Source organism: Cupressus sempervirens, chromosome 6, assembly GCF_028749045.1.
Source record: "Cupressus sempervirens isolate cs-2001-9-10 chromosome 6, ASM2874904v1, whole genome shotgun sequence".
Taxonomy (NCBI): Eukaryota; Viridiplantae; Streptophyta; class Pinopsida; order Cupressales; family Cupressaceae; genus Cupressus; species Cupressus sempervirens.
In genome coordinates, this window is record NC_143123.1 from 214,818,132 (window position 1) to 214,838,533 (window position 20,402).

Here is a 20,402-nt window from a genome sequence, read left to right on the forward strand (position 1 = left end):
ATAGAAACCTTTTCTATCAGAAAATTTGAGTTCTAAACCCATCTAGGGAGAGTTTTCCTTTTTAGGCCTGTTGGAGAAGGGAATTGCTAAGTTGTGATTGATCTAAGTCAGTTGAGAACCCTAGGTTTGAGGGTTGGGCATGTAGAGTGGAGTCCATTTGTAGGGTAGAGTATACCTTTGTTAGAAGCCCTTTGGATCAGTCTACAACCTTTAAGGAAATTTAAGGTGTTGTTTGGAAATTGGAAGTGCATTTGGTGCTTTTGGCTGCAAGCTCTGCATCACTAACCCTCTTTCTTTTCATGATGTAATAAGGATCTCCCAATGACCCATCCACCTTGTAATAGATACAAGACCCCATGGTAAACCTATAAGCCTTGGGCATCAATTGGTCCAATAAGTGGATTTTTGGTCATTTTTATGTTTTCTAGGTATGTCTAGGTGTTTAGAACATTAATAAGGTTCCTACAAGTGAGTAAAGTCCATTTGCAAACATTCTTGCAATAAAACTTGTCATAAGCACAAAATTGCTAAAAAGTTGCTTAGCAACTTTTGCATTTTTGTTGACAACTTTTTGAAATGTAACTTCCAGTGGTTCAAAATTGTCAAGGGGTGGTTAAACCTATTGGAAATGGACTATTTAGGCTTAGAGCATTCTCTTATGGTGAGGGTGTGAAGATTCAATTGTATTTTGCTCCCAAAATCAATAAAATTTGCTGATTTCCTATGCAATTTATTGGTTTTTTTCTGTACAGTACAAAATATAAGGTTTGCAAGATGATCTTTGGACTCTAAGAAGTTGAATCTATCTTTTTAAAATATTTTGGTGTTGGTTTGGAGTTTTCATCATTTACCTTGCAAAAGTTATCAAATTTTTTAGGGTGCTGGTATGTGAAACCCTTAATTTCAGGGTTTGGTCATAAAAATGACCCTAACTTGAGTTCCTACTGGTGGATTTCCTTAGTCCCTGGTATGGAGCAAGTTAGGGATGTACTCTATCAAATTTTGGCAATTTGGGAGTAGGAAGTTGTGTTAGTGATTTTTGGGGATGAGCCCTAGGTTAAATATTCCCATGTATTTGACCTTTGTTTTGGAGAAATTCGAGTTGACAGAGTGATGCAAAGGGTTTGAGGACCTGATGTTTGAATAAAGTGCCCTTTTTTTAGCCTAAAGAACAACCTAGAAGTGGAGATTGGATTCCATGCACCCATTTTTGACCACTTGCCTTGAAAATCAAGCCTAAAGTAGCTAATTAGGTCACTCCATGTTGTTGGCTACAAATCTAAATGTTGACTATGCCTAGAATACTAGTCATTGGCACAACAATCCCTTGCTTTAAATCAATAAAACAAAATCAAGATAACATAACACCAAAGGAAATGTCTTAATGACCTCAAGAAATGCACTTACAACATTAAATAATACAAATTACGTTCAATCCAAAATACAAATTTTTGTTGCAATGACTGTCATGAGACAATGAACACTATGAAATGTAGAGAATTAAATTTTTATTGTTGCAAACCATTGCGAATTCATATCAGTGCTTATCCCTCAGGATTTCGTCTTCATTCCTATGTTTCTCTTCCCCAAATAGACTCTACACATCAAGAAAATGATAGTAACTACTTCCTAATTGTCTCTAATTGTGACTTTGATGAACCAAATACATTACATTTGACTATGACATTAACATTCAATAAGTTTTAACTCCTTAAACCTCACGTGTGCCATTTTTGGCCTAAGTTTTCCCATTCTTGGCAATGTATTGTAAATTTGACAATTTCATGCTTCCCTTTCATGCTTTGGGTTTGTGGGAGAAGATAGGGTCTATGATGTATAGGTGGCAATGGAATATGGTGGATCGAAGGTCCAAATACAAACCCAATCAAATGCACAATTGAATCTAGTGACCAAAAGTGCCTTCAATAAGTGAAATGGTAAATTATCCACCAAAAAGTCTTATGATGTGATCCGATAGCCCTAAAATATGAAATCCAAGGTACTTGAACAGGTTTCAAACTTTCTTCAATGGTTTAGACACCAAAACTTCAATATTCCTCAAACTAGGTCTAATAGCATGCCGTGTAGCCCTACAACAACACTCACAAGGATTTTTCTTCAACTTTTTCCAAAACACTAGGAAAGTAAATTATATATCTGAGTACCCTTTATAGATCACCTTAACATCCTGAAAGGATAGGGTAGGTTGATTTGGAAGGTATGTGACTTTTTTCACTGTTTCTTAGATTTTTAAGACCTAATTCTCATGCATTTACAAAGGAAGTGCTAACTATTCTAATTCCCAAGCTCCAAATCTTTGCATAGTGTCATAAATAGGTTCAAATCAAAGTAATATGAAGTCATTTTTACTCCAAGAGGTTTCTAGGTACCATAGCTCCAAATTGTGCCCTAGAAACCCTTAAATTTAGGGCTTCCTCAATGTCATGCTTCCCAAAGTTTCCTACAACAAATAAAGGTTGGAAAACCTTGTATACAAAATTTCTATACACATTACATCATAAAATAGTACCCTTTTTTGGCCAAAACTCTCTAACCTTTAGCCTATCCTCCAAAATCACTTAGTTTCTTAGTCTTCTTTATGGTGATCACCACATAAATCAATCAAAATTGCATTTCCAAGATTAGTAAGATACTATAAATGTTAAATTGATATTATTTATGTCAATAATATGCCATTATATGAGAATTAGAGTGCTACATTCATAGAATGACATTCAAAGTGTGAAATCTACACAAAACTGTCTTAAAGTTAGATTTTCCAAAGACTGAATAGTACCAAAATGATTAACAGTGACTATAGTGGGGTTTTTAGAACATGAAAGAATTCAAAGAGATGAAATATGAATGATCAAAATATTGTCCAAGGCAATCCAATCAATAAGAACTTTGAATCATACCGAAAAACCCTTTAACTTTGCAAGAAATCAGAATTTTTTTATTCAATTTGCTATAGCAGTCCCTACCATGGATTCTCTGCCCGTACAATGGATTTGTGAAACATTTAATAAACTCCTATCAACTACCCCAACTGATCCAAATTGGTTGGATGGTTTAATTTGGCTTAAAACAATAAAGAAACTAATTCCCTCCTAAATGTCCCTGACTGTTATAATTTGAAAATTCAAATTTATAACTTTGTAACTTTTGAATTTTTGAAATTGCTAAGTGATGAAACTTTACCAAATCATTTAAATGGACTTATTAACCTATTAAAAAGAATAGTTTAACCTAAGGACCCTAGGACCTAAATTATCCTTATTTAAGGTATTTCTACCTATTTCCCAGGATACTAAATGCCCTATAGGTCTTAAGGACTCAAGGTTTATAGAAACACCAACGAGTCTCAAGCCTTTACAAATGGGCTGATATCAACTTGAAACTAGTCCTAACATTCTAAAACATTATAACCTCCATCATGACCCACTTAGGAAGGTACTACTATGAAGGATCACTGCAATGTCTTATGAAATGCCTTGTATTGTCTTTGTAGAAACTATTTTTAAAGGTGATGGGTATGTTAAGAAATCTGAGAAGTTTCCAATACCTATGCATGTTCTTCATATATTTTTGAAGTGAAGCTTGACTCCTAAAGTCTACTAATTAGTGTGTGCACGTGATCTCCATGCATTCTGCATTTTTAGGATAAATAAGTCAAATGCATACTCAAGTTTAGTTTAAAACCAAAAATGGTGTTTTAGAGTTTACATGCCAAAGGTTCATCATTTGAGCTCCTTGCACATGTATATGATGATATCCCTATTTGGTCCTAATCTATTATAGTTTTTACTTCCTTAGCTCCCTTAGATTTTCTTCCACTTCCATTTGTAGGTGTGTTCGCAGATGCAACTTGTTTACTCTTTTTGCTTTGTCCTCCTTCAGTTACAAATCAATATTACAATCACATTAAATGCTAGAACAAAATCAAGAAATACAGTAAAAGTTGTTAACATAGGAACCATTTTATGGAAGAGTAAATTGATTGTCTGTATACTTTCAATTCTTGTCAAATCCATCAATAAAAATTTTATATCCTAAAATATCAAAAGTTCCATTTTTTTTTAGTAGACCTAAATAGTCTTTTGGTTCTCTCAAGTTATACATCAGCTAAACAGCATTATCCTTAGAGAGAACTATATCTGTAACTACCCCATTATCATCAGATTGAGACCTTTTTTCCTTCTTACTATATTTCTAACTATATATGATTAACACACAATGGTACTTGAACAAAAAGAACTAATAAACATTGAGGATGTGAATTGATAATACCATTTCACAGATGATTTTGGCATCTCACCCTTTATCATTGGTGCTTTGACTTTATTAGCTCTCTTCTTTGGTGACCTACAAATGAAGAATTAGCACAGTTTATGTAGAGAGTGAATGATATAGTCTGTTCAATTATAAGTAGAGATGGCACCTTAAGTGATGTAGAGGTTAGTGGTCAACCAATGATTTGATGCAGAAACAACTAACTATCCCTTTGCTTTGAAACAATGCCCTTATATCTTCCTCAAGTGTAACTAAAACAATGACCCAACCCACTCAATCTTTTATCAGAGGATAATCATTCAAAAGGCTTAACCCATTGAACTCCATACCTTTGGATCCACAAGACTAACTCCACTTCCAAACTTCTTCAAGCAAGCAAGTTATCCAAGTTGCCAAAAACACCTACAAACTCCATATGACTCAAAATAACTCCAACTATGCAAAGGCCTTAACCAAGGGTTAAATAAGACTTTTCTGAGTTATATAATGTGGATTCAATTGGATTTAACCATCCACTTGGCTAGACCCAACTCCCAATGCTTAATTCTTCCAAGGTGTCTTAAGAGACCTAATTGACAAATTAGTAGCCCTCCAATAGCACAAAAGTCTAAATAACTTAAACTTTATCCAATGCATGTGATAGGATAATTACATTTTTGGAAACCCTTTTCAAAGTATTAAAACATATCAAAATATTTCATATGGTCATTTTTGGTGCAGGGCACTCAAGGTCATCATGGGGCATTCCATAAGGATCCTGCACTACACCACCTTCCTAAAGGATTCATGAGCAAGACAATAAGGTTTTAGGATGTTAGGAATAATTCCATGATGTTATAAGCCCATTTGTAAAGGCTTGAGGCTCATTTGGTAATTCTATAAACCATGAGTCCCCAAGGCCTATAGCACATTAAGTAATTAGGTAATAAGAAACACCTTAGATGAGGTTAATAAGGGTCCTTGAATAGTTTAGAGGTCCTAGGTAGTCAATTTCAATAAAAATTGCAAATGCAATAAAAAGTTGCTAAGCAATTTTTGCTTAAAAGTTGCACATTGCCAATGAAGGAGTTTGAACCAATTATAACTATTCCCTAGATAGTTGATCAGTCAAACATGCTTATAAATGTATGATCCAACCTTCCCAGCAAAATAGGTCGGTTGATGTATGGATTTTTGTTGATTTCAATAAAATTTATTGGTTTTTTGGCTCAAAATTGCTGCATTTTCATTTTCCCATGTATTGTATGGATTGGAAAGGGTGGTTGAATGATTTGAGGAGTAACTTGGTTGAGTTCCCTATCCAATGCACTTGGTTTTAACTTGATTGGTGATCTCTATCAAAAGTTACAGCATTTTCTTTCAAAACTGCCTAGAAACCCTAGGTTCAATAGGGTTTTGTACAAATGGACGTATAGATCATGACTGTACAATTCAAATGGCACAAAACCCAATGAAAATGGAAGCCCTAGGAGTTTACTTTCATATCCAAAAATTAGGAGTTGAAAAACCAAAGGGAGTTAATTTTTCTTAAAAGCCCTAGGCCAAATATTTGTATGTATTTGGTCTAAAATTGAAGGAATTTGATTCTTGGAGTTGTATGTGAAGGAAAGTAACCAAATAAAAGGTGGATTGGCAGTTTCCTAATTACCCCTTGGATTTTTGAAGACCTAGCTCTTGTCTATGCACCCATTTCATTAGTCATCCTTTGAAAACCAAGCCTAAAGGGGCCCATTTAGGTCTGTGTACTTAGGCAGATTAGTGGAGTGTTGGAATAGATTGGAATTTGATCTTTTGGGATATTGTTGAGGTTGTCAAACACTTCTTATTTCCACCCTTAGAATAGGCATTGGGTGTGTGGTTATGTCAAATGCATCAATTTCTCACCTTTAGCCCTTGTAGCCCTATTTGTGAATAGGTTGGTGGAACTTGCATGAAAGTTGGAAAAGTGTGTTTAGGGATTCGATTGTTGTTCTTGAGGTTGATATAGGTGTGTTGTAGTTAGTAAAGAGTGTTTGAAATATTTTGGACTCATATTTTCATACTTGGTGATTTGAGAGCATTGTCCTTAGACTAAGCCCTCCACTGTTGCACTCTACATCAATTTTGGACCAACACCCCCATTTCTAACTGATGCCCTATTTTTTAGCATGAAAATGGCTAATTTAACAAAGAAACTCCTAGTATAATAGACTTCCAGACCTTGTAACTCTCAATAGTCATCATTCATGGCATAAAACCCCCAATTCCATAAGCAATCTGTCCTAGACCTACTGGAACCCCAAAATCCCAAATTATCTTCTTTCAAACCCTCAAATCTAGGGTATCACCAATATCACCCTTCCCCAAACTTCTAGATCAAATTGGTTGATCATACATCTTTACATTGGTCATATAAGATTCAATCCAAATCACAAAATACTCCTTTCACGTGGCTAGAACTCCCGTTGTTGTACCTAACCACCATTTCCATGTTGATTTAATCACTATTTGAGACTACGATCACATTCCCATCCATTTCTCTGTGTATAAAATGTTAGATTTATATAATACAAGGTTAATCGTTGTCATTTCATGGTCTCAGGGCCCTTGATCCCATGAAATGGATCCTCTACATTAAAGAGATCAGTATAACTAATAGGTAAAAGTATTGAAAACTGTGACTGTTATGTGGATGTGCAAAACAATGACTATGATTAAGTTGTAAAACATTCAAAAGGAATTGGAAATTGATGCTAGGTCTTACTCAATCCATTTGAAATACTTCTCAACTTAGAAGACTCAAAAAGACCCCCCAAGAAGTAATCAAAATGATGAAAAATTACATTTAAATATTCGAATTTTAATCAAAAAAGTAATCATAGCCATTTTTTTAAAAATTTTTTAATTTTATAAATAACAAAATGGCTTTAATTTGATATTAAACCCTTATTCTAATACCTTGGTAATGAGCTACCAAATATTGAAACTACACTCAAATCCAATATTTATAAGGATAAGGAAGTATTAGTCTTGTAGCTAGGAAAATGAGCTCAATAAACACTTTTGAGGTGGTCATCTCATGATTATCATGGATAAATAATTTCTAGGTTCTCTTACTTGTTTTAGAATATACTAACTATATTTCATATTGATCAACTCTAGAAAGAAACTAATTTGAAAAGAATTATTTTCTATAACACTGCATCAATAATTTAAGAAAGGACACATGAGAGCGTCTTGTTTTCAAATTTGAACCCAAAACACATGAGGCAATGAAAATTGTAAGAAGGAACAAAACCAAATAAATGTAATATCCTTGTTTGTTCTTTTCAGGGCATCTAAAGGACTGATGTCCTACTTGGTTACAAATAAAGCACTTACCAGTGAACACACTAGGCCCTCTTCCACTAGACCTTCCTCTACCATTGGGTCTTCTGCCCCTAAATGTCCCTCTATTAGAAGACTCACTTTTAGAATTTGAACCACTAGATTCCTCCTAATTTTTAAAAAGATAAAAGCATGTTAGTCATAATATCATTATTGGTAACAATGTTCCAAATGTAAAGAATTATTTGTTTGAGCTTCTAGCAATGATCAAGCAGCTTACCGAATGGCTTGATGAGTCTTGGAAACTTCTCCCATTGTATCCTTGCGTTCACTAGTTTGAAGTTTCTGGTTACATGCACACAATCATGACTTTACATGACAAAGCATTCACATTCTAACAATTTTCATGTTCTTTCATTACATTTTGATCTAAACAACAAATTCTAAACTTTCACTTATTCAAATGACTAATCTAAAAATGGGTCCTATTAAAGAATCTAATATAAATTCAAATAATGTATCTAGATTCTAAACAAATCAAAACATAAAATCTATGATTTAAACTTATCTCATCACTTATATATCATAACAATACGGTCCACCTTGTCATATGGACAGTCTTGGGGGAGAGGTTGCAACATTGTATTTGGATCCAATTGATCTCTCTCTCTCTCTCTCTCTCTCTCTCTCTCTCTCTCTAATGAGCCAATTAGATCTGCTCTACATTTTAATGTCTCAAGTATTGCCTTGTGGTTTGACTCGTGAACTTTCTAAAGAATCTTATTATGTGGTTTTTCCACCATATTTTATCAAGTGGACATTTTATGCAACAACAAGGTTTGAATAATGAAGAATATTCCTCTTTATTTGTCAATCCTCGAATAACCACAAGTTAGGGTTCTTCATAGAATATCGTCTAAGCCATGTGTCGGTTACAACCACCACACCGACATGGTACTCTAAACCTTCACCATCTATAACTGAGTGATCCAATTTTTGTTTGACTTGGACACAATAACACAAATAATAATATGTCCCTTCTTCATTTTCTTTAGGTGCAATAACAACAAAAACATGGCCTACAGTGACAAATGTACAAAATGCAGTCATTAATTCAGAAAATACTTAGGTAAAAGTTATAAAGTTACATATTGAAATTACAAAGATATATAAATATATATATTTCCAGATTGCACTAGATTAGACAAGTGGTCAAAGTCAATAGACGAATCCATCTATACCATTTCTAGTGCTTGTGGGGGATGATAGGTGTCAATTAGGTCCAAAACTCATATATCCCATTTATCCACCCATTTAGTTGACTCACTCATCCCAATTTTCCTCCGTACATGATGGAAAATAGCATGCCACTTTTTGTGTGTGGATATTGCACGAACCTGCATCAGAGCTTCTAAAAGAGTGCAAGTCACTAGATCCTATTAGTGTGCAACAATCCTCATATGGTGCAATGTTAGTATTATCTATCAACCAAAAGAATCTACAAACCGTAGACTCACCTTCCTTACCTGGACCCATTGTAGCATTACACCACTGGACAATGGATTTTGCATTTGTCAATATTGCTCCATCTTTGTACTTTAGTTCTTCACGAGCTAAGGCTCTTTTGATGCATGCGCCTGCACCATTGTGCTCTCCCTTTCCATGACCAATCTCTGTGAAATTTCACATATATTGAATTCTACACAACCTGTGCATCTTGCTCAACCAATAGAACATCTGTGCATTCTTGAATTGAGATGCATAATTGTCTAACCAAATAATTTTTTGATGATATGTTATGCCCCTATTAGCCAAATCTCCATAAAATAGTTGAAAACAACCCTATACAAACTTCGTAGAATGTGATCGATCATCACTAATGTAAAAATGGTACTCCCTCAAAATCTTCCTACCATCCTCTGTACTTGTAGGTGAATGCATGAATGTTATGTGAACAAATATGGAAACCTATTGAGAAGTATAATACTTTGCTTGCACCTCATTTTGTGGTTGTAGTGTGTAGTTCTCTGCGAAGTCTACAATTGAAACAATGGTATCCAGTGGAAACATATTCGTGCACAACTTGAATTGCAAATCCAGTTGTTGAGCTCTATGTGTATGCCTAGCATACTCCTAAATAATCTTTTCACAAAAAATCTTCATGAACTCATACACTGGAATCTTTTCAATGACTAAATTACATCTTTTTCCTTGTTTCCCATCTTTTAGAGCATATGTCACTATCTTAAATTTTTTGTAATCTATTATTTCATTTCCAATTGCATGTGTACTATCCATCTGTTGACAAGTTAATAAAAGTTGCAAAGAACTACAAAATAAACATGTACCATCCAAGCATGATGTCTTGTAAAATTGTTGGTCGTCTCCTATTTCACGTAAAATGTTGGATATGAATTCCCTTGAAGATCTTGGTGGCTCATTCATGTCACAATCTTGCAAAACAAACTTAGAATGCAAAAACACACATATATGCCTAAAAGCATCAAAATGGTTAGAAAATTCAATATGTATCCTACAACAACAAGTTGTGCATGTGTGATTTATCTTGACATAAGAAAATTTACCCATCTCAAAAAATCTTTGACTTATTCGAATTTGAGGATACATACCAATAAATTTTGCAAAAAATTGTGTCTAAGTTGAGTCCAAAAAATGTTTTGCATGTGGGTCGCGATTTTGGCTACCAATCCTCCTTCTTACAACATCTCTTTGATTAGGGGAAACACGTGTGTTATTTTTTCAAAAATCTTCAATCAATGATTTCAAAGCTTCACTAATTTCTTTATCCTTTCGCAGTAGTCTACCACTAAATGTCCATAACTCATTTTTTGTTGGATCTTCCAATCTCTCACACCTTAGCATGGCTCTCCTTAGAGTACCTCTACCAATTTTTAATGTTTTGCTTGCCTTTCTCATGAGTCGAGCTTTCTTCATTTGGCTACTTACTATTGTCAATGTAAGTACTCATCTTGTGATATTACTATCTTTGGTGTGTGATTTAGAATCCACTTTATCATAAGCACTCATTAGATTCTTTACAATGCTTTTTTCATTTGAATCGTTCATCGTTCTTAGCCCAAGAATCTTCATGATAGGCCTAAATTTAAAAATTTTCATCATTTCAACAAATAATTGGCATTGACCTATAATATTTAATTCTTCAAAAAATAATCTCCACATACGATTAACTTTTCTTTGACAAGTATGATTGCTAATCTTATCAGGCATTGATTTCAAAATGTTAGGATCAATATCAATCAAATATTTTGGTCTTCTAAAACAAATTCTAGAAGGTGTTATAATCTCTTCCATTCTCTCAACATTTTGAAAATCAACATAATGTTGAGTCTATTACATACCTTGAACCGAAGATGATGTACCTTGGCAATAAGATGCAAAAGATGGAATATCACCTACTTGATCTGTTGATGGTGTGTCTTCAACATGACATGATGGAGTGTGTACATCATTGGATCTACAAATTAGTGTCTCTTCAACATGAGAGGATGATATGACTCCAACATTGGAAGATGGTGCAGCTTCACAATTAAATTGTCTTCTTGAGCATAACAGTCTCATTTGTTCTCTTTGTCTTTCCAATTCTTCCTCTTTGTTTCTTTGTATCGATGGTTCTTGATCGTATTCGAAAATCAATTCTTCATTATTTCTTTGAAATTTTCTTTGTTCACATATTAGTTTCATTTCATCTCTTTTAATTGCCAAATATCTCTCCCTATCTTCATTTGTTTGAGTTTTTGGTTTCTTCCTTAGCATGATGATGATTTCTACATGTCAAATTATTCAAACACTTGAATTACTTACAATGTGTAAATTACAAATCATTCAAATGCATATAAAATTTGAATGAATACACAATATATATCAAACAACTTGTCAAATTTCTAACCATTTCGAAATAACATTTCATTCAAACATACAAATTTCAACGAATTCACTATATATTAAATGACATGTCAAATTATAATCAAATATGTATCTATATATCAACAGACAATATTTAAAAAGGATTACACTAACCTTTTCTATACAAAGAATATTCAAAAAGTCTTCAAATCATGTATCCAATGATTGAATTTGGTGTTTGCTAGCTTCAAAAAGTCTTCAAATAGTGTTTGCTATGTTGAAACCCATGTTTTCTATTAGAACAACAGAATGCATAATAGATCAAAAGTAGAGAATGGATGAAATGGGACAAAAACTTGCTTTTTATTATTTTTGGGTGATTTGACATAGTGCATACGCACTATAAAATGCATACACACTATAGTGTGTATGCACTATGTCAAAACACATCTCTCCCTATCCCACCATCCCCCATCCCCTACTCTCTCTCTCCTCTCCCATCCCCTACTCTCTCTCTCACTCTCACTCTCCTACTCCCTCTCCCATTGCCTACTCTCTCTCACTTTCTCTCTCCTACTCCCTCTCCCATTGCTTACTCTCTCTCTCCCATCCCCTATTCTCTCTCTCTCTCCCCCCCCCCTCTCACATCTCCTACTCTCTCTCTCTCACTCTCCCTCTCCCATCCCCTACTCTCTAGATCTCTCACACACACTCCCATCCCCCCCTCTCTCTCTCCCACTCCCTCTCCCACTGCCTACTATCTCTCTCTCACTCTCTCTCTCTCTCCCTCTCTACTCTCTCTCTCCCATCCCCTACTCTCACTCTCTCTCCCATCCCCCTATTCTCTCTCACACTCTCTCCTATCCCCTACTCTCACTCTCTCTCTCCCATCTCATTCTCTCTCTCTGCCACCTCCTACTCTCTCTCACACTCTCTCCCATCCCCTACTCTCTCTCTTAAACACACTCCCATCCCCCCTCTCTCTCCCTCTCCCATCCCCTCTCCCACCACCTAGTCTCTCTCTCTCTCCCATTCGCTACTCTCTCTCTCTCTCACTCTCACTCTCACTCTCCCTTTATCAATCTCACTCTCTCCCTCTCTACTCTCTCTCTCTCTACCACCTCCTACTCTCTCACACATTTTCACACTCTCTTCCATCCCCTACTCTCTCTCTCTCTTACACACATTTCCATCCCCCCTCACTCTCCCTCTCCCATCGCCTACTCTCTCTCTCTCCCATCCCCTACTCTCTCTCAAGCTACTCTGTCTCTTTCACACACATGCACTCCCATCCTCCTCTCTCTCCCTCTCCCTCTCCCACTCCATCTCCCACTATCTACTCTCTCTCTCCCCCATCCCCTACTCTCAATCTCTCTCTCCCATCCTATACTCTCTCTCTCCCACCTATACTCTCTCTCTACCACCCTTTCTCTCTCACACTTCCTCTCTCTCCCATCCCCTACTCTCTCTCTCTCTCCTACACACATTCCCATTCCCCCCTCTCTTTCCCTCTCCCACTCCCTCTCCTACTACCTACTCTCTCTCTCCCCCATTCCCTACTCTGTCTCTCTTACACACACTCCCATTCCCCCTCTCTCTCCCTCCCACTCCCTCTCCCACCGCCTACTGTCTCTCTCTCTCTCACTCTCTCCCTCTCTACTCTCTCTCCCCATCCCCTACTCTCACTATCTTTGCCACCCCTACTCTCTCTCACACTCTCACACTCTCTCCCATCCCCTACTCTCTCTCTTACACACACTCCCATCCCCCCTCTCTCTCTCCCTCTCCCACTCCCTCTCCTACTGCCTACTCTCTTTCTCTCCCATCCCCTACTCTCTCTCTATTTCTCTCTCCCCTCTCCATTCCCTACTCTCTCTCTTTCACACACACACACACACCCATCCCCCCCTCTCTCCTCTCCCATCCCCTACTCTGTCTCTCACTCGCTCTCCCTCTCCCACTCCCTCTCCCACTCCCTCTCCCACCACCTACTCTCTGTCACTCTCACTCTCACTCTCTCTCTCTCCCTCTCTCCCTCTCTACTCTCTCTCTTCCACCCCCTACTCTCTCTCACATTTTCACACTCTCTCCCATCCCTTACTCTCTCTCTCTCTCTCTCTCTTACACACATTTCCATCTCCCCTCTCTCCCCCACTCCCTCTCCCACTGCCTACTCTCTCTCTCTCCCATCCCCTACTCTCTCTCTCCCCCCTCTCCCATTTCCTACTCTCTCTTTCACACACATGCACTCCCATCCTCCTCTCTATCGCTCTCCCTCTCCCACTCTGTCTCCCACTGCCTACTCTCTTTCTCTCTCCCCTATTCCCTACTCTCAATCTCTCTCTCCCATCCTGTACTCTCTCTCTCTCTCCCCATCCCCCACTCTCAATCTCTCTCTCCCATCCTATACTCTCTCTACCACCCCTACTCTCTCTCACACTTCCTCTCTCTCTCGTCCCCTACTCTCTCTCTTACACACATTCCCATTCCCCCCTCTCTCTCCCTCTCCCACTCCCTCTCCCACCACCTACTCTCTCTCTCCCATCCCCTACTCTCTCTCTCCCCTCTCCCATCTCCTACTCTCTCTCTTTCACACACACCACACACTCCCATCCCCCCTCTCTCTCTCCTCTCTCATCCCCTACTCTCTAGATCTCTCACACACACTCCCATCCCCCCCTCTCTCTCCCTCTCCCACTCCCTCTTCCACCACCTACTATCTCTCTCTCTCTCTCTCTCTCTCTCTCCCACTCTCTTCATCTCTACTCTCTCTCCATTATCCCCTGCTCTCTCTCTCTCCCCTCTCCCATCCCTTACTTTCTCTCTTTGCCACCCCTACTCTCTCTCACAATCTCACGCTCTCTCCCATGCCCTACTCTCTCTCTCTCACACACACTCATATCCTCCTCTCTCTCTCTCTCTCTCTCCCTCTCTCGCTCCCTCTCCCACTACCTAATCTCTCTTTGCCATCATGTACTCTCTCTACCACCCCTACTCACTCTCTCACACTTCATCTCTCTCCCATCCCCTATTCTCAATCTCTCTCCCCCATCCCGTATTCTCTCTTTGCCACCCCTACTCTCTCTTACACTTCCTCTCTCTCCCATCACGTACTCTCTCTACCACCCACCCATCACGTACTCTCTCTACCACCCAGGCTACTCTCTCTCACTTTCTCTCTCTCCCATCCCCTACTCTCTCTCTCTCTCTCTCTCTCTCTCTCACACACACACACACACACACACACACACACACACACACACACACACAACCATCCCCCCTTTCTCTTGCTCTTGCTTTGCATCTCTTCTTCCTTCTCTATGCACTATTTAGGTCTCAATAGTGTGTGCGCACTATAGCGTGCATGCACTATTGAGACCCAAATTCAAAAGTTTTAAATATCGCATGCATGCTATAGTGCGCATGTGCTATAGGGCGTATGCACTATTCAAATTTTTGCATTAAAATTAAGCCTAAGGCTTGGTTTTTCCTTGGAGATCCAACCCAAAGGTTTGGAGTTTATAAACAAATCTGAGACGTGTTTTGCTGCAAACATACAAAAAATGATTGATTTTTCTTGTGTGCTCTCCTTCAAGATTCCTCATGGTTGGGCATCAATAAGATCAGGTTACATGACATTGTAGGTCTCTGTGTTAGCTATATAACCATATACTTAATTTTTAATTTGAACTATTTCAAGTCTTTCATCTATAATTTCTTTTGAATGTATGTCCATTTTTTGTCAAAAACCACCATGTACTAATTGAGTTGTAGATTTTAGCTTGTTCATTGAATTTTGCAACAACTTAGTTTTTAAGAAACTAGACTCCATTCTACACACTTTGAAATTTTTTTTTTTTGATTTTAGATTAGTTTTCAATTATTTCTAGGGAGAGCACACAGATATTTCACATTTTTGGGATGTGTCTAGTTTAAAAATTCATTAAAAAAAATACACATTATTAAATTACCTGAAAAATCTGGGATAAACTACATAGTGTTAAGTAACTTTTGACCAGAGTGATTAAAGAATTTCAAAAAAAAGTTAAAATTTTAGGGGGGCCACACTTTGTACTATGTTATGTTTTTTTGGAATAAACAGTATCACTTTCTGTGGCTTCCTTTTTTGAGGACCTAAAACTAAACCATTTTGAAAAAAAAAATAGTAGTTTAGAAACTAGATTCAAAGGACCGTGACTTTTGTTTTTGTCATATCTTAAAATTTTGAGCGTAACTATCTTCAAATTCTTGTTGAAGTTTAGAAATTGCTGATTTCAGGAAAAAGGTGTCCACTTATACCCTCCTTTTGGCACCACAACTTGGTGCACTTACCCTGTATTAATTAGTGAGTCCAATGGTTAGGTGTGGTTATCATGTTGAACAAATAGTTTTAATGGACATGTGCATTATGTTGGGGATGTCCATGGTTCATTTAGTTCAATTTATAGAGGTTCACATGGTGATCGGATTGAGTTATAGGTTTGTGTATTGTGACTGGCATTTTTTAGATGTCTAGTACTGATAGTGTGACAATATTTGGTTTGGCATGGTTCAGTATTAAAATATTTTCATATGTGGATCTATGTAGTGTGTTTGGGACATTGATGTGTGTCATTGTCTCAATTGATTCATAATTTGGAGTTTTGTAAGTTATTTTTCTTGGTTGATAGGTAGTCTTGTTAAGGTTTAGTCCAGAGATGTTGATGAAATGAGAGATTAAAACTGATTTGGATACTTAACATGTTTGAGGGTGAATTTAATAGTTTGATATATATCTTGGCCGACATAACTAGTTTTCACTATATTGTATTGTGTATGGTTGTAGTTTTATAATTAGGTGATGAGAGTCTTATTTATTTCTTCAAGCTTAATGATTGTATAAATGTAATTATCTTATAATCATATGGTTGAGAAGATGAAAGAGAATCTATGTGGATGCGAGATCTATAATTGAAGTAGAGATTTCATGTGGGAAAAAATGTTGTAATTTGTACTTCAATAGAATTGACTCAAGCATGTTGAAGATGTTATTATCCAATTCACAATCCATGGATTGTGGTCCATCTAAATGGAAAGGCAATGTGACTTCTCTATTTGTATTTGAGTAATGAGTTCCAAGAAGTGTTACTGAATGCATGTGCATTATCATTATAATACCTTTAACATCGTATAGTGCTTTGAATAGAATGTACATTATCTTGTGGGTTCCATCCTCATCATGGTTTTTCCCCTAACATGGTTTCCATGCAAAAATCTTGGTGTTATGATTTCATGTCATGTTGTGGATCTTTTATTTCATGCTTAACTATCATATCTATGATTTTAGGGTTAAATTAGTTTGGGTTTGTGGAGTTTTGAACACAACTAATTCACCCCCCCAGGTTGTGTGTCACCTTGTTTCTAATACATTATAGTTCCATAAATAATGTACATTATCTTGTGGGTTCCATCCTCACCATGGTTTTTCTCCTAACATGGTTTCTATGCAAAAATCTTGGTGTTATGATTCCATGTCATGTTGTGGATCTTTTATTCCATGCTTAATTATCATATCTATGGTTTTAAGGTTAAATTAGTTTGGGTTTGTGGAGTTTTGGACACAACTAATTCACCCCCCTGGCTGTATGTCGCCTTGTTTCTAATACATCATAGTTCCATAAATAAGCTTCCCCTCCTACAATTTATCAAGCATAAGGTTTTTAAAGAGAAGACTCTTGAAGCTGCATAAGCTAAAGCTTAAAGGATGCATTTTTTGAGACACAAAAGTGAGTGTAATTTAATTTGATTGACCTATGGTTAGATTCTTTCCAATCTAAAATATTAGAGCTAGTTACCCAACTATCACCCATCCAATAACAAGAGACAAAAATCTATCTAATCTCTCTTCTACAACCTTATCTCCACATCTTATATTGTTCCAACTAAACAAACCATCAGTAGGCTTAACATCCACAACTTGCAATAACTCGACATTATCCATTAGCATCCCCATAGAGGGATCAAGTCTAGCATTACCACCCCATTTTTTATCCAAACAAAATTGTGTTAGAATTTTGTGCAATGATCGAAGGGAAAAAGGGTCAAGTGGTCAAACATATATGATGTGAGACCAAAGAAAATATCATCAAACAAAATATGTTAAAACATAAAAATAACTAATAAGAGCATTCCCACTAGATTCACAACTTATAACATCCATAAAAATAGAAGAGATGTTATAAATCCAACAAAGAGGCACATGCTTGTGGGGGTCCCAAAGGCAAGCCATATCCCTTGAGTTACCCCAATGCATTGACAATGACTTCAAAACCAAATTTAAATGCCTTATCTCATACCATCAACTAATAAAGTAGATTTTTGAATAAACACAACATCAAGAGAATGAGAATCAATCAACTCTCAAGTTAACTTTTAACTAGGGATTTTATTCAGCTCTATTAAATTTGAAGATATCACAATCATTTTTTTAGGAGAGATATGGGATTGAATGGTCTTTACAAAACTAGCCTCAACTAGTGCTTTACTAATTAAATTTGACTTTTTCTAATCTTTCTTCCTACCTTTTTTTGTGGGAGTTTTTTCTAGAGCACCTTTTTTATTATTTTTTGATATGGTTTTAGTGCAACTGGGATCGCTTATATTTACTACCATCCAAAGAATCTTTTTCTAGATAAATCATTGGGCTAGACAAACCTGAACAAATGTGTACTTCTTTACTTGCATTTCTTTTCGATAGATATGTAGTTAGCTAAGGGATATTTGTATCCATTTGAGCATCAAGATTTCCATCTTGATTGCCAACCTAGAGATGAATATCCTTCTCAATATTTATTGGATTTTTTCTCTAAGCATTTGAACCAACAAGCATACTTGTTAGAGCATTGCCAAATTAATATAAATCTTCTAATGCATCAAACTTGTTAAAAATCTCATCAAACTGCTAGTTTTGAGGCTTCTCTTTTGACCTCTTTGCTTAACTTGTGGTTTGGCTAGAATGAACCCTTCATTATCCTCCAACATAAGTGAAATCTCTTTATCTTTCTTGGGTAATGGATTAGATGGCCCATTACCAATTACCCTTGCATGGTTAGATTTTAGACACATTCTCTTCAAATGATCATATATGTGACAAATATGACAACCAAAAGGTAATAGTTTCATAATCTATTTGTTGAATCCATGAAAAATTTTCATGCAAACAATTCAAAGGAAAAAAATAAGGACAAAGCCTTCCCTCTCTGTGTCTTCTTGCACACACTAGAACTTGCACCAATAAATCACCATAAAAAAAACCAAAACACAAAGGAGAATAAAAAAACTAAGCACAAGAATCCAACCCAAACTGTCATGTCCCCTTTTCAAATAATTAAAAAATAATAATCTTTGCTAAGGCAGGCAGGCCCAAGAAAGTGAAGTTTCAGAAAAAGGGGGTTAATCTTTGGAAACCGTTGGACTAATAAATGAAAATTATTATTAAAATATGTTTCATTAACCTCTCTTGGACGTGAGTTATGGTTATGCCCTCTTTTAAGGGGTTTGGAGGCATTTTGGGCTGATTCCAGAACTTGATTTTTGCTCATTCTTTGTTATTCTTCAGAGGCTGCCAAACCTGTGGAGAAGGAGACCCAAGAACGAGAGTTTGCAAGTTTCCAAGGAGACCCAAGAACGGGAGTTTGTAGGTTTCTAGGAAGGCTAAGGACGGGAGTTTGAAGCCATTCCATGTGCATGCTCATACAGAGTTTGCCTTTGTGTTGAACAGTGTAGATTTGTGGGTTTTTGGGTGTGTTTTTTGCATGAGTTTGGTGTTTTCAGTTGAGCATTTCATATCAGTTTTGGTTGCTGCTGTATTTCAAACTTTAAGCTGTTAAAATAGAGCTGAATATATGTATTGGGATGTGATTAAACTTCTGAGATAGTTTATTAGTGTTTTTGTGGTGTTTCCGAGCATTTTTGTGTTAATTTCGGGAGCCCGATGAGCATAGTTTTTGTCCTACATTTGTGAGCTATTGTGTAAAGGATATATAGATCTAGAAATGTCATTTTGTAGGCTGTTATTCTGCTGAAATTTTTGTAAAAATGGCCATTTTCAGATTTATTAATAATAGGTGAAGCTGTGAAGCTTTTGGCACCATTTCTGGCATACCCGATTTGGGGTTTTTTGAGAAATTTGGAGGATCTTTGTGATATTAGTTGTTTGATCTTAAAGATCTGATTAAAGGTTGGAAATATCATACAAAATCAGAAAAGAGACATTTCACAAACCCACTCACACAAATCCTACACACCAATATCAACAATGCCCAAATTGACCAAATACAACCCAAGAAAGAAATGTTGCGATGTTAGAAAACCCTAATCTGCACCCTACACCAACACTCACACTATAAATATCATTTTTTTTTCCATATTTGTAATAATGATTTAATAATTATTACAATCTAATAGTTTTAAAAGTGAAATAAATTTTAAAATAGAATAACATACAATTATGACATCTTTCAATACCAAGTAAATATGCTAGTTATAATTCTAATCATACAATCAAATTGAAAATCAGAGTTTGAATAGTTAAACCTAAATTCTAATATAAAAATGAAATTTAAAAAGTTCCTTAAACATTGTAAAGGTAAAATGCCTTCCTTTAAGCAAGCAAATCAACTTTTAAAATCAATTATAACATCTCAATAATGCATATCACTTTTCCTCTTTTAATCAATTATAAAGTCTCATTAGTGGATATTTCTTTCCTCCTTTAATAAATGATTAAATCTCATTATTAGTTCCTGCCTATGGCAGGTAACTTATGCTTTCGCTTAGTCCATTGTATTAATAGCTGCACCAATCAAATTTTAGATTTCATTCATATAGTAATGTTTGCAAAAGGTTTTGTAATTTGCATGATTTTTGGGAATTGAAAA